The sequence below is a fragment of the Galeopterus variegatus genome, unplaced genomic scaffold (genome assembly GCF_000696425.1).
Source record: "Galeopterus variegatus unplaced genomic scaffold, G_variegatus-3.0.2 Scaffold1996, whole genome shotgun sequence".
Classification (NCBI taxonomy): Eukaryota; Metazoa; Chordata; class Mammalia; order Dermoptera; family Cynocephalidae; genus Galeopterus; species Galeopterus variegatus.
Window position 1 is genome coordinate 26733 of NW_007728107.1, and position 11999 is coordinate 38731.

Below are 11999 nucleotides of genomic sequence, written 5' to 3' on the forward strand. Positions count from 1 at the left end.
TTCCACAAACTTTCAAAGTACCCTCATATATAGACCAGAAATTCTGAAATGAATGTGCAAATGGAGGCTAAACTGGCATTTTCCACAGTGGGAGAGGGAAGACAAATAAATATCTACTAGACAGGACAGAATTTGCATGTCTGTAAATAAGAATTGTTTTGCATTGCTATCAATTATCTACAGTTTAGAGAGTTGTAAAATAGCTCGCATGGAATCAGAATTGGATAACCTGGAGGAGTGTCATCTAGATCAGAGGGTCAGCAAACTAAGGCTCTCAAGCCAAATCTAGCCCCATGCCTGTTTTTGCAAATAAGGTTTTATTTGAACATGGCCATGCCTACTCATTTACATATTGTATATGGCTACTTTCACACTATAATGCTAGAGTTCAGTAGTTGTAATGGAGACACTACGGCCCTCAAAACCTAAAATACTTACTATCTTGTCTATTTACAGAAAAAGATTGCTGATCCCTTCTCTAGACAATGCATGTTTTCTATTGAGGCACAATTTTTTTCCATATAGTTTCTAGAGTGCTCAGAAAATATTTTTAAACTTAATGGACAAAATAATTGAGAATGAAATTGGTAAAGGTCTATAAGATTTTATGAAACAGTAGCACAGGAATTAGGTCTTGATGAAGATATTTGGATAAGGTCAGGGTAGAGGGGAGGAGAGGGATGGGCAGTACTAGGCAGGAACAAAGGCATGGGAGGAGATGGGATGACGCAGCCTGTTGAGGATCCAGGACAGTTGGAAGTGAAGAGTTGGACTAACTATGTGGTAGGGCTTAAGAGGTAGGTCATTTTTACACAGGTTCCCAAAGAAAGAGCTAGCTGTGACCGCAGTCTCTTTCTAAGTGTGGAACCAGCCTGTGGGAGCCCAGAGTTGCACAGGGTGGTTTGAGTGGTGCTAATCCCTCCCATGAAATATTTCATGTATCCACAAGATTGCCCCAGTGTCTGAACTTCCCAACTCTAGTCACCATGGTTGTACACTATTGAAGGCAGCTGTTCAAAGGCAAATGGCATCTGTCTTGGGAAGAATAAGTTGTATAGCCTTATTGATCATTACCACCATAGCTCCTATTAGGTGATCAATTTCCTCAAAACAGAAAGTGCACATAGAGGGAACCCCCAGTCAAAATGGTACTTTGGATTTTGGCCAGTTTTGTTCTGAGCCACAATATACTTTGGGATATAGGGAAGGGATCTCTTCAAAGCTTTCCCCATGCAGAGACCTGTAGGTGATGGGCAGCTTTGCTTCTATAGTTCCAGTGATGAGTGTGTGTGTGTGTGTGTTTTGTTTTAATAGATTTTATTCTTTAGACCAGTTCAGATTCACAGAAAAATTCAGCGGGAGGCAGAGAGTTCCCATGTACCTCCTACCCCAACACATGCACAGCCTCCCCATTATCAACATCCTGCATCAGAGTGGTGCATTTGTTACAACTGATGAATCTACATTGTCATATCATTATCACCCAAAGTCCACAGTTTACATCAGGGTTCACTCCTGGTGTTGTAAATTCTGTGGGTTTGAACAAATGTGACATGTATCAACCATTATAGTATCAGAGGGTAATTTCACTGCTGTAAAAATCCTCTGTGCTCCACCTATTCAACTCTCCCTCCCTCTAACCCCTAGCAACCACTGATCTTTCTACTGTCTCCATAGTTTTCCCTTTACTATAATGTCAAATAGTCGAAATCGCACAATATATAGCCCTTTTAGATTGGCTTTTCTCACTTAGTGATATGCATTTAACTTTCTTCCATGTCTTTTTGTGGCTTGATAGCTCCTTTCTTTTTAGAACTGAATATTCCATTGTCTGGATATACCAATTCACTTATCTATTCACCTATATGAATATGAAATAGAAGAGAGAATTCTGTGCTGGATATTTAAATTTGGGAGTCTAAAGCATGTACACGATAAATAGGTATACAGTATATGTGAAAATTATAAAGTAGAAAGTTATTTGTCCAGATACTTAAATGCACACAAATATACACTCAAGCTCACTCTGTAAAATACATAAGAGTGAGAAGTACATGTTGAGGGCTGAAAAAGCACTCAGTGAGGAAGACGAGGAAGAGTGCATGTCTGATATACTAAAACAAACAAACAAAAGACACCCATCTGTCAAAAGAAGGGACTTAGGGTACTTTATCCTACAAGGGACTCCCAACCTGGTAAGGGTCCAACAAAAGGGATTGATCCAACTGAGAGAATAAAACCATTCAACAAGTGTCTCTAGGGGAGCAGGTAGAAGGATGACTCCCACATGAGAACCATCTGAAGCACGACCCAATTGCCTGCTAATGGGCCTCTGAGCTTCAGGGAACTACCTTGGACTTGTTCTGTCATCTGTGCCTGACCCCATCTACTAGGGCCAAGTGAGAAAAAAATGTCAGGTCCGCTGCTGGCCAACCCGAACAGCCCTAGCCTCGTTCCTGTTGGTGGGCAAGCAAATGGCCCGGATTCCTCTTTCCCTCCGGTCCCCTTTGGAAGGAGATGGGGGAAGAGAGCCGTGAAGAGAGGTGAGCACAGCCGCCAGTCCCAACCAGACCATTAAAGGACACTCAGATGTGGCGGGGGTTCTGTCGAGCAGTTCCATTTATTATCACACAAGCACTTGCTTTTAAAGGCAAATGGGGAAGGGCGGTTTTTACATCCTCCAATCAACTTAAAGGTTACGAGAGCATGCATCCTGTCTCAATTCCTAGCTATTGCAATCACACAGTGTTCACGAGCGCAGAAGCACGTTATTTGGCCAATAAGGGCTAAGGCAAGGTTCCCGCAGACACTCCCACCCTGCTTCCTCCCGGTGCCATCTTAGGCTGCCACGTTAATACACCCTTGTGGGCCCATAATGGCACTGCTTGTAATGTCACTTAAGGTGGCATTAGTTTTTAAGGCCCAACAAAAAAATTGCTTTCCTTTTTCCCACAATATCTTCTTTTTTTGCTCTTGTTCTCTGGATAATGTTGATATAGGGACAAAATAAACAATTTTAAAGAAGGCCACCTCTGCTTTGTCCTTAAAGGAATTGGCAATCATTTGGCCAGAATCAAAAGGTTGTATTTTGGAGACTAAGAATTTTAAACAGTTAAAAAAAAATCTAAGTTTCAATTAGCTTAAAAGTTCAAAACCAACACATCTAAGTTCTTGCCTTTGGGGTTAGAAGCAGCTGTATTTCAGGAGAAGAATATTACTCTTTATAAAAGATGAAGGCATTCTAAGGAGTTAATCAGGTCCAAAACATTCATACTTATATATGTTCTTGAATGGCATTCTAGTAATATAACAGTAGTGATATCTAACACTTGCTAGGTATGTTCAAAGTGCCAGGTATCAATCTAAGGCTCCAGTGTCCAAATCGGTAGGCACTAGTCACATGTAGCCATTGAGTAATTATATGTGGCTTTCAGCCTAAAACTTCCTAGAAAATAAAACTAAAGAACTAGAAAAACTACTATAAATACATTTGAAACTATTTGACATTTATCATGATTGAGCTACTATAGGCAAATTAACCTATTATTGTATTAAAATTTTAGCAAACTAGACAACAGAATTAAAATGTGATAACTTTCATTGCTCTTACTTTTCAATAAAATAAATACTTGGTACATAGTCTTGACTAAAATTATAAATTAACTGCTCAAGGTTAACAAGAAATGAATTCTACTGGATATACAAAACATTTAAGTTTGTAAGAAAAAATTTTTTCCTTCATTATTTTATTGTATAGCATTTAATAACAAAGCTGTCTTAAGATTTCAAAGTTGAGAAATATACGGCAAGGTTTTTAAAGAACACTAATCAAGGTATGATTTCAAATATTAATATACACATATTCCACAATCTGAACCTAGTTAACATGAATTTCTCCCTTTCTCATTATTATTTTTTTCCTCTACAATATGGCCTTAGTAGAATAGTGGTTCTCAACTGCATGTGAGTACCCCCGGGGGGACACTGGCAATATCTGGTGTAATTTTGATTGTCATGGGAGAAGGGGTACTAATGGCATTTAGTGTATAGAGCCCAGGGATGCTGCTAACTGTCTTACAAAGCACAGGTTGGACTTACAACAAAGAAATATCCAGCCGAAATGTCAATATTGCCAAGGATAAGAAACCCTGCTGTAGAGTAGGATTCAATTTCCATTTTATGAATGGCATCTCTGCCCACTGTAATTCTGAAAACATACACTTTGCTAATTGGCAAATACTATTTAAAAGAAGATTTAATCTAATGAATATCATTATCAAAAGCAATGGTTGACTTTAAATATCAAAATAATACTTTCAGAATGATTAAACCAGAAAATCAATTTAAAAATATAGAAAATAGGATATATACCACTTAATTTCCCTTGAACCTGCTCTGCCAGTTCAATCAGTTAACATGGAAAGTTAATTAGAACTGTTTTGAAGTACCTAAGCAAATAATTTCCTTGGTACAATGTTCTGGACTATGATAAAAATTAATGATATATAGAGTACCTAGCAAATAGCTAAGTGCTGTACTAGAATTCTGAAAACGTTTATCACAACATATCAAAAATGAAGAGCTTTGCTTATTTCTTCAAATTTGTCATAACCATGTGTTTGAACAGGTTAAATTAAGTTTCATTTGCTCTGTCTCCCATTTTATAACAATCTTTCACAACTGTCTTTTACAAACAGCAGTTCATATATACAGGGTGTGTAATAAAAAATTCTAAGTTAATTGTTTTTCCACACAAGTTATAAAGTATCAATGTATCATCTGAAAGTTCTCCTAATAGGGAACCAAATTTTTTTTTAAATCACTCTTTTAAAAAAATTTTTCTTGGGCTGGCCCGGTGGCACACTCGGTAGAGTGTGGCGCTTGGGAGTGCGGCGGCGCTCCCGCCGAGGGTTCGGATCCCATATAGAGACCGGTCCGCTCACTGGTTGAGCGCAGTGTGGGTGCAACACCGAGGGTTGCAAGCCCGTTGACGGTCACGGTGCGGACGCGACACTGAGGGTTGCGATCCCATTATCGGTCACGAAAAAAGACAAAAAGGAAAAAAAAAATTTTTCTTAATTTTATTATCTTTTCAATTTTTAAAATTTATTGCATTGTTTGTTTGTTTTATCATTACTCAATGTAAACATTTTTTTGTGGCCTTTTAACAATTTCTCCGTAGCCCCCCATCCCCTCCTCCTTTCCCACCTATGGTGGCCACAAAAAAAATATCATTCTAAGTTTACTAAGTAGACAAATTTTTCAGTAATCATTCAGTTCCACATTCACATTCTGTATAGTTTCTCCTGGTCAACAAATGGATTCAAATGATTTAAGTCATCCCACAATTTAAAGAGAAAAGTCTCTGCAATAATTTGAAACCATGAAGTCATCTAAATTTCACCACTGGCTGCTTTTTTCAGAAGTTCTTCTAGTGCTTCCTTTGACACATAACAATAGCTTTTGATCTCATTGGGATCTGAATTCAAAGTTATATTCTTCATCACAAACAAAATGTAATCAGTTTCATGTTCACCCCACATACCATCAGCCTGAGCTTTCTAGTGAATTTGTGTTAGATAACTAATTTCTTCTGGAGGAACCTCTTCCAAGAGAATTCCTAACTCAGATTTCAAGTGCCTCTGGGCCACCCTGCTGACTCCACTGGCATGACTTTCTTCAAGCTCACCTGGATTGTGTAATGGATGGCTACAGCAAGTGTCAGTAAAACAACCTGGAAAGGCAATTTTAGCATCTGATCTCTGCTGTAGCAGGAGCTTATTTTCAGTGTTAAATAAGAAGATACTAAAAGCTCAATGCAATAATTCCTTCTCAACGTTTTCATTCAGGTGACAATTATTCTTGGTCTCAGCCCCAATTATATTGTCATTTTCATCAATAAGAATCCACATCTCTGCCAGGAGTTGAACCTGTTGCTCATCAAGATGGTCAGTATTTATTTCAGGCATCATTACAAAATGTCTGATCTGTACTAGAATACTCTGGCTTGGGACCAATCGATGAGCTTTTGGATAGGATTCTACCTGACTCAGTTAGAAGCTTAAAGCCTTTCTTCTGAAATCATACTTTGAGTCTCTTTAAATTTCTATGTTTCTCTGGCATATTTTTGTTTTGATTGGCTCTCAGAAGAGGCAAGGAGAAAGCTAGGAGCATGAAATCCTTTCTAGTGGAAGGAGCTGGCATAGGCTGTCCTCCCAGGGTTGGGATCTCTTTGCCAAGTGGCTATTCAAAAGGGAGAAAGGGATTTGAAACCAAAGGACAGACCCCTGATTTCCCATAGCTGTTCCCCTGACCCCAGTTAGAAAGGGCCTTAGCTAGGGGAAGGGGGAAATAGCAAAAGAAAAAGTGCTTGACCAAGCCTGACGGGCTGAATTCCTAGGAATGCCAATAATGCTTGCTTAATAAGATGCAATTAGAAATGTGGTATATTTACACAATGGAATACTTCTCTGCCATAAAAAAGAATAAAGTCCCACCATTTGCAGCAACATAGATGAAGTTACAGAAAATTATGTTAAGAGAAATAAGCCAGACACACAAAGAGAAATACTGCATGTCCTCATTCATAAGTGGGAGCTGAAAGAAAGAAAGATACAACAATCACAATAACACACTGAACTTTCAAAAGGAGAGAACAGAACTAAAGTTACCAGAGGTGGGAAGGGGGAGGGAGATGCAGGGTAGGGGAAGAACTGATAAAGGGCCATGAAAAATGATAACATTATATAATATTGAATATTCTTTTTTTTTTTTTTGTCCTTTTTGAGACTGGCCACACCACGCTCAGCCAGTGAGCGCACCGGCCATCCCTATATAGGATCCAAACCCGCGGCAGGAGCGCTGCTGCGCTCCCAGCGCCGCTGCGCTCCCAGCGCTGCACTCTCCTGAGTGCACCACGGGCTCGGCCCTAATGTTGAATATTCTAATTACCCTGATTTGAGCATCACACATTGTACATAGTATTGATATGCAACTCTGTTCCCCACAGACATGTACAATCAATTATGTTTCAATAAAAAAAATAAGATGCAACTAGAGTTAGTTAAACACATACTTTCCTTAGGGTAAACATAATGTAAAGATCACAAGATGTTTGTTCCTTAGTTTGTCCCTTAAGATAATAACTATAGATATAACATTGCTAACATAAGTGCTGAATGTTTTCCAGACCACCTGTGATCACAAGATTGCTTTGAAGCATGTGTACCCCCAGACTTGGAGGAGCCATGGAAAATACTTCTCAAGATTACCGAAGTAGTTATGCTGACCTTACTACTCACCAATCAGACACCCACACGATTCCTAAAAGTCTACCCAAATTCCTGTCCTTTAGGTATCTGTGATTTTAACCACTCAAGGAGCTTGAGGTCTTTAAGCTCCTTTAGTTGTCTTGATCTCCTTGACTGTCCATTCAAATAAATGCTGTTCTTTATCACCACGAACTTCAGCATGAGAGACTATTAAGTCATTTGACATGGCAGATCATGGACCCCTCTCCATTCAGTAACAAATTAGCAGAGAAGGGCAAAACTTCCCGAAACACTGCTTCTCCCATTTCACTCCTCTTTCTGTTCATGTCTCCAGTATTTTCCATCGTGCTCAGGTCACTAAGTTGGTTCATATGCTTGGTGTACAGCTTTGGGGGACATCCTAGATAAATATTAAATTAGTTTATCAGTAAGCACACTGTGCTGGGCACTTCACAGTGTATAAATAAGTATTAGACTAGCCCCTGCCCTCACGGTGTGTGCATGAGAGAGAAGCAAGACACAAACACATGAAAATAACACTAATAAGCGTAACAAGGGCTTTCATTAACATTATGAAATGTCTATATATTGGAACTCACCAGAGAACTAAATCTTGAGTTAAGGGCCGGCCCGGTGGCGCACTGGATAAGTGCGCCGCTTGGGAAGCGCGGCAGCGCTCCCTCCCGAGGGTTCGGATCCCACATGCAGACCAGTTCCCGCTCCCTGGCTGAGCGAGGCGCGGGAGCAGCACCAAGGGTTGCAATCCCGTTGCCGGTCCCCGGTCCGGTACGGGGGCAACACTGAGGGTTGCGATCCGTTGCCGGACACGGAAAAAGACAAAAGACAAAAAAAAAAAAAAAAAATCTTGAGTTAAGATCTTGTCAAAAGAAGAAAAACTAATATTTGAGAAAGTTCATTCATCCTCTAGATCAGTTGTTCTCAACCTCAGCTGCTTATTAGACTCACATAAGAGGCTTTTTAAAAATTCAGATGCCCAAATTCCAACCTAACCCAGAAATTTTGCTATAATTCAATTGCGGTAGAGGCTAGATATTAGTATTTTGAAACTTCTTTACTATGAAATAAAGTACAAATTTTAAAAGTGCATAAAATGAGAATGTACAATTTAAGAAATTATTATTTAATGAATACCAGTGTAACCAACATCCAGACCAAGAAGTAGAACATTCCCCACACTCAGTGAGTCTCCTTTCCATGATTCCATGGGCTCTCCAAATCATAATCTCCTCCCTTTCCCAAAAGCTCTCTTGATTTTTATGATCATTTCCTTGCTTTTCCTTGTAGATTTACCACATATACCAAAATATTGACTGTGAGTTTGATCTATCTCTAAAATTAATTTAAATGGGATTCTTTCATTTTTTGATGGCTGGCTTTTTCACTCAGCATTATGCTTGTGAGATTGATCCAATTTGTTTTATGTTGGTCATTTTCATTGCTGTGTAGAATGAATATTCCATAACTCATTTATTTACTCTACTGTTGGTGAGCATTTGCCTTGCTTCCAGTTTTGGGCTTTTATGAACATTCTTGTACATGTCTTGGTGTACTTACATATGCATTTCTCATGGATTTATATCCAGAAGTACTATTGTTGGGTTATTGGTTTATATGCTCAGCTTTAGCAAATACCACCAAACAGTTTTCCAAAGTGGTTGCATCAATTTACAGACCCATCTGCAATGTCTAAGAGTTATTTTTGTTCCATATTCTCACTGGAGCTTTATATTGTCAGCTTTTCTTAGCTTTAGGCATTCTTGTGGGCCAAATTTTAAACACAATTTTATCTTATTGTGGTTTTAATTTGTGTTTCCTTGATTACTAATGGTGTTGAGTACATTTTTATGTTTATTGGCCATTTGAATTTCTGCTTTTCTTAAGTTGTAGTTTGAATCTGTGCTCAATTTTCTATTGGGTCAACTGTCTATTTTCTATTGATTTGTAGGAGTTATTTGTGTATTCTGGGTACAAGCCTTTTGTTAATTGTATATTTTGCAAATTTCTCTTACTACTCTGTGGTTTGCCTTTATTCTCTTTTAACAGTATCTTTCAATGAACCAACTTTTTAAATTTTAACATAATCCGAGTTATCAGGGTTTTTAATGTCAATATGACTTCACTCTAATAAGGAGAGGACCATAAATATAAGGAGATATTGTTCCAAAGACTAGATGAATCAGAATTGTACTTAGCCATAGAAAAAGAGACCCCACATTATGTTCACATTTTTAAATCAAACAAAGAATAACACAAATTTCTGGTTAGAAGCCCTTATTAGAACTCATTATACAGATGCACAGGGCTCAGTCAACGAGGCACCCAGACCTGGAAATAAACCCACCCACCAGGCTAATGGTATTATATTATTTGATAATTATTTAAAATTTACGATTGTTAATGGTCTTCAAAAGTTCATGGAATAATTTTTTTTTAAGTTCATGGAAAATGCATATTATGAAATAACCGTGCATGAATTGCAAAATTTTTTTTGCACCACAATAAAGTCATACTAACTTATTATAACGTGTCTGAACAGGATCTAGTTTGAGGCACTAAGAAGAATAAAACATCAGCTTGAAAAAAGCCCCTATCAGAGCAATGTGAATTCCGCTAAAATTGAAACAAGAACAAACATCAAATACATGGTGAAGCTTGGGTGGAAGAATGCTGAAATCATTGACATTTTATGAAAAGTTCATGGGAATCATCAGTTTACAAATGGATAAATGGTTTTAAGAAGGGACAAGAGGATGTTGAAGATGAAGCCCAGAGCAGCAGATCATCCACATCCATTTGTGAGTAAAAAATTAATCTTGCCTGTGCCTTAATTGAAAGGGACTGACAATTAACAGCAGAAATATGACCAACACCATAGACATCTCATTTGGCTCAGCTTGCACAATTCCGACTGAAAAATTAGAATCGAGAAAACTTTCTGCTGGATGGGTGCCAAAACTGTTGCAGACAAGAGCAGAGCTTTCCATGGAAATTTTAAACAAGTGGGATCAAGATCCTGAAGCATTTCTTCAAAGAACTGTAACAGGAGATGAAATATGACTTTACCAGTATGATTCTGAAGACAAAGCACAATCAAAGCCATGGCTACAAAGAGGTGGAAGTGGTCCTGTCCAAGCAAAAGTGAACCAGTCAAGAACAAAGGTCATGCCAGCAGGTTTTTTGGATGCTCAAGGCATTTTGCTTGTTAACTTTCTGGAAGGTCAAAGAGCAATGACATCTGCTTATTATGAGAATATTGATAGAAAGTTAGCCAAAGCTGTAGCAGAAAAACTCCCTGGAAATCTTCACTAGAGAGTCGTTCATCACAACAATGCTCCTGCTCATTCCTGTCATTAGACAAGGGCAATTTTGTGAGAGTTTCAATGGGAAATCATTGGGCTGGTTTGGCTCATTCTGACTTCTTTTTGTTTCTCAATCTTTAAAAAGCACCCTCATTTGTCTTCAATTAATAAAGTAAAAAAAACTGCATTGACATGGTTAAATTCCCAGCACCCTCAATTCTTTGTGGATGGACTAAATGGCTGCTATCATTGCTTACAAAAGTGTCTTGAACTTATTAAAATACATGAGTAAGAGCAGATTTGTGGGACAAGATAATAAGTTTAGTTTGCATATTTTGAAGTCCAGAAGGATATATTTAATAAACAATTGAATAAATAGGCCGAGAGCTCAAGGATGAGAGCTGGGATGGAGGAACAGATTTGGGAATCACCAATTGAATTCAAAGGGGTGGATGATATTTCTTAGAAAAGTGCGTATAAATAGAAGACGACAAAAGAGCTGAACATGGCATTAACAACACTACTGAATTTTTCCAACTGGTTTACTTCTTAACAGATTTCATATCTCACATATGTAGGTCTGTTACTGAGTCGATGCTTTGGTTCTATTGCTCTATTTCTTTGCCAATATTATGCTGCATTGGTAGTAATTAGCTTCATAATAAGTTGAAATCTGGTAAAGCAAATCATTCACATTACTCTTCAAAATTTTCTTGGCTATTCTTGGCCTTTTGATCTTCAAAATAAGCTTTAAGATAAGCTTATAAAGTTCTTTTAAGAACCCCACCATTATTGGTATTTTTATTAAAATTTCATTGAAGTGATTAGTTTAGGAAAAATTGGTATTTTTATTATAGTGAGTCCTCTAATCCATGAACATATATCTCCCTGTGTGTTTAGGTTTTCTTTATTATACTTCAATAGGTGTGTACACTTTTCACCTCAATGTTCTCACATGTATTTTGAAGGGATTAATACTAGGTACCTTGTGGTTTTATTGCTATTTGTCCAGAGACTCTTTGTTTCCCCCATCCTTTTTCATTGTCTAATCGGCTATTACTGATGTTTAAGAATGCTATGAATTTTCATTGTTGATTTTGTATTTAACAGCCTTGCTGAATACTTTTACCAATTCAAGGAGCTGCATCTTTAATTTTCTCTGCAGAAAACCTACCGTCTTGCAAGTAAGGACAATTTGATGCTTTCATTCCAATTATTTTACTTCTTTTATTTTTCTTGTCTTCTTGCACTGCCAAGGACCTACAGTACAATTTTAAATTTTAAAAATTATGTTTAGATATGGCAGGGATGTTGGAATTATTAGACCAAGAAATTAAAACAACTATGATTAATAGGCTAAGGGCTCTAATGGATAAAGTAGACAGCATGCAAGGACCAATGGGCAATG

The 11999-nt window shown here is 37.9% G+C and overlaps 1 pseudogene; it reads right to left on the reverse strand.

Annotated features, from left to right (window-relative positions):
- Positions 1–5285: 5285 nt before the first annotated feature.
- On the reverse strand, positions 5286–5996 carry LOC103596351 (annotated as a pseudogene).
- Between the last annotated feature and the right edge of the window lie 6003 nt (positions 5997–11999).